Source organism: Zootoca vivipara, chromosome 13 (assembly GCF_963506605.1).
Source record: "Zootoca vivipara chromosome 13, rZooViv1.1, whole genome shotgun sequence".
Classification (NCBI taxonomy): domain Eukaryota; kingdom Metazoa; phylum Chordata; class Lepidosauria; order Squamata; family Lacertidae; genus Zootoca; species Zootoca vivipara.
In genome coordinates, this window is record NC_083288.1 from 49,248,068 (window position 1) to 49,251,889 (window position 3,822).

Sequence of the window (3,822 nt, forward strand, 5' to 3'; positions counted from 1 at the left end):
TCCGCCTGTAGAGACCACTTGTCTGCTCCTTGTCTCCTGGCACAATAGGAGAAAGAGATGCCCGGGGGGGGGGATGTTTCATCCTTTTCCCCACTCTGAAACTTCTCCCTTCCCTACAAATCCTGAACAGGACATGGAGGCTCCTGTTGCGGGAAGAGCACAACTATTCACTCCTAGGCATACAGTGCAACATTTTGTTGCAGGCCACCCTGATCTTACGTTTTGGGCGGTCTTACGTTTTGCAGTTTGAAGGGAAATGGGCCATCCCCAAATAAGGCTCGCTTCTTATTCCTTATCTATTTATTTACTTCTCAGGCCACCTCCCCCCTCCGTTCTTCTCTGTGTCCCCAAAGCCTTACACCTACAGCAGTGGGGAGTTGGTGAACCTCACCTGCTCTGCTCCTGAAAACCTTCTCATGTCAAGGGTTCTCTTTCGGAAGGACCGATGGCTGTTGTATGACTACAGGCCCCCTTCTCCTCTGGCCTCCTTCACGTACACGAGGCGCTTGTTGTTTCCTCAAGACAGCGCGGACTATCTTTGCACGTACAAAGCTGCGGAATTTAGCCAGAACATCTCATCCCCAGAAAGCAGCAGCATCAGGATTTCAGTGAGAGGTGAGGCCTTAAAAATGTGTCGTTCTCTTGGAAGGCAAAGGGGAAGGCTGCCCTAGAATGTCCCCACTTCAATCCCCATTGTCTCCTGGTAGGTCTGGGGAACTCTCCTGCCTGAGGACCTGGAGAGAAATGCTTCCAGGCAGTGTAGACAATGCAGAGATAGCTGGACCACTGGCCTGACGTGGTGATAAGGCAGCGGGTGACGTTCTTAGATGCCAGGGTTACCTCGGAAGTGGAAACCTTTGTTGATATTGGCTCAGACTGCAATGTGGGTCTGTCTTTGTTTCTTGGACAATGTTTCTGTAACCCTTATTCCAGCATTAATACTTCTCATGAGTAAGAAACCATACAAGGGGCCTGGGGGCATGCTGGAAAGCTCTGACACATCACCCTCATACCATTTACCTTTTTTAAAAATAATTTTAATTGGTTTTACAATTTGGTTTTACATTCACAGAAAAAAAATCAAATAAAAAATACAGAATTCTCGGACTTCCATCCTCCCTTTTGTGGAGTCCACAAATAACCATTTTCACTGCATATCATATTATCCTCCATTTGTCCATAGATCTCTATTTTCTCCTATAGTTCTTTTCACATTGCAAGTGTTATTTCCATCTTCAGAATGTTTTTAACCCTTTACAGCAGGAATCCCCAAACTTCGGCCCTCCAGATGTTTTGGACTACAATTCCCATCTTCCCTGACCACTGGTCCTGTTAGCTAGGGATCATGGGAGTTGTAGGCCAAAACATCTGGAAGGCCGCAGTTTGGAGATGCCTGGTTTACAGTGTTCTGCCAAAGATATAACAGATGTTTCCCAGGCCTTATTAAATAAATTATCGCCCAGAAAAAATATGGAACGCTTCACGAATTTGCGTGTCCTCCTTGCGCAGGGGCCATGCTAATATTCTCTGCATCGTTCCAATTTTGGTATATGTACTGCCAAAGCGAGCACCACCCTCGTACCATTGACCGATGGTGAAGGTCTGAAGTGGGGAGCTTCTGCTATTGTACCAGTGAAGACTCCAAATGCAATTTAGGAGATGGGATGGCTTACACATGACATGAGTAGAATAGATCCCCAAACGGGGATCAAGAGTTTAGCCAGCTAACATTTACCTTCCCGGACACTGAACATTTCCCCTGAATATTGTGCAACACATGCGCCTGATCATGAACCCACGACTCTCTGTTGACAAACCTGCCTGGATGAACACGGTTTAGTTATGGCTTGCCCCTTTAAACCTCAGTGAGACACAGACTCCAAATCACTTAGCCATTGTCTTCCTTTCCCCTTTAGAGACAACTCCTGAAGCTCCTCCTCCTGCCCCGGTGCTGACAATGGATCCTCCGTCTGGAGTGGTGAACGAAGGGGGATTCCTGCGCCTCACTTGCTCGGCCATTGGCAGCGACACACAGCAAAGGTTCCATTTCTACAAGGATGGGGTCAAGATTTCCTCCAGCAGTGAAGAGTCTCTGGCGGACTCCGGAGAACCCAGGAATGCCTTCTCCAATGCCTCAGCAAACATCCTGGTCCAAGTCACAACCAGGATCCACACTGGGGAATTTGCTTGCAGGTATGAGCAGAAACTGGGCAGCCGATGGATCACTTCTCCCTGGAGCCAACCGGTGAATGTCACAGGTGAGCCACGCCCTGCCGGGAACAGAGAGCCCACGTTAGAAGTGGGACAGTTCTCTTGCGGGTATTGTGTTTGAAATCCAAGCCTGAAGGATGGAGGAAAAAGAGCAAGGGGTGGGAACAATGCCATTCTTTGCTGCGACTTCCCAGCTCCCAGCCTCCCCCTTCTGGAATCCATGCAAATGAGGTCTAGACCTTGCTACCTTCTATGGGGATGGCATTGTCTAACACTTTTCTCATTTGGAAAAAGCATTGAGGCCGTGATCACAATATTACTACTCACATTACAAGCTACGATGGCAATGCTCTGCTTCCACAGTTGAAGGCAGCATTGCTGGAAGCCACAGGAGGCTCTTGTGCTTGAATCCTGCTTCTTGCGATGGTTTGACCCCTTTCCCTTTTAACAGTACAAAATCTACAAACACCCTCCATACAATCATAGAATCATAGAATCGTAGAGTTGGAAGAGACCACAAGGGCCATCCAGTCCAACCCCCTGCCGATCAGGAAACACCATCAAAGCATTCTTGACATATGCCTTTCGAGCCTCTGCTTAAAGATCTCCAAAGGAGGAGACTCCACCACACTCCTTGGCAGCAAATTCCACTGCCGAACAGCTCTTACTGTCAGGAAGTTCTTTCTAATGTTTAGGTGGACTCTTCTTTCTTGTAGTTTGAATCCATTGCTCCGTGTCTGCTTCTCTGGAGCAGCAGAAAACAACCTTTCTCCCTCCTCTATATGACATCCTTTTATATATTTGAACATGGCTATCATATCACCCCTTAACCTTCTCTTCTCCAGGCTAAACATACCCAGCTCCCTAAGCCATTCCTCATAAGGCATCGTTTCCATATCTTCCATATCTCCATATCTCCTCAAAATCATTTCTCCTGCATATTCCCTATCTTACCTTAATGGCACCTGTTAATTCATCCTTCTCCATTGCACTCTACATTGGGTTGCCTTTGAAGGTGACCCGGAAACTACAACTAATCCACAATGTGGCAGCTAGACTGATGACTGGGAGTGGCTGCCAAGATCATACATTGGTTCTCAGACCGTTTCTGAGCACAATTCAAAGTGTTGATGCTGACCTTGAAAGCCCTAAATGGCGTCGGCCCAGTGTACCTGAAGGAGCATCTCCACTCCCATCATTCAGCCTGAGGTCCAGCTCCGAGGGCCTTCTGGCAGTTCCCTCCTTACGAGAAGCGAAGTTACAGGGAACCAGGCAGAGGGTCTTCTCAGTGGTGGCACCCGCCCTGTGGAATCCCCTCCCATCAGATGTCAAGGAAATAAGCAACTACCTGACTTTTAGAAGACATATGAAAGAAGCCCTGTTTAGGGAAGCTTTTAATGTCTGACATATTAATGTATTTCTAATCTTTTGTTGGATGCCACCCAGAGTGGCTGGGGAAACCCAGCCAGATGGGCGGGGTATAAATAAATAAATTATTATTATTATTTATTTAAAGACTTGCCTTCAACATTGTGTTATGTACTTGTCTTGAATTTTCAAGAGTAAGCCTGTTAGTGTGTTTTTAAGGACATACTCATCCCCGCTCCTTTA

At 47.1% G+C, this 3,822-nt stretch overlaps 1 non-coding gene across 1 annotated transcript; it reads right to left on the reverse strand.

The window, feature by feature from the left end:
* Positions 1 to 1,464: 1,464 nt before the first annotated feature.
* On the reverse strand, positions 1,465 to 1,571 carry LOC118095927 (U6 spliceosomal RNA). The gene has a single exon (XR_004693840.1). It is a non-coding gene; the product is annotated as a U6 spliceosomal RNA (small nuclear RNA).
* Between the last annotated feature and the right edge of the window lie 2,251 nt (positions 1,572 to 3,822).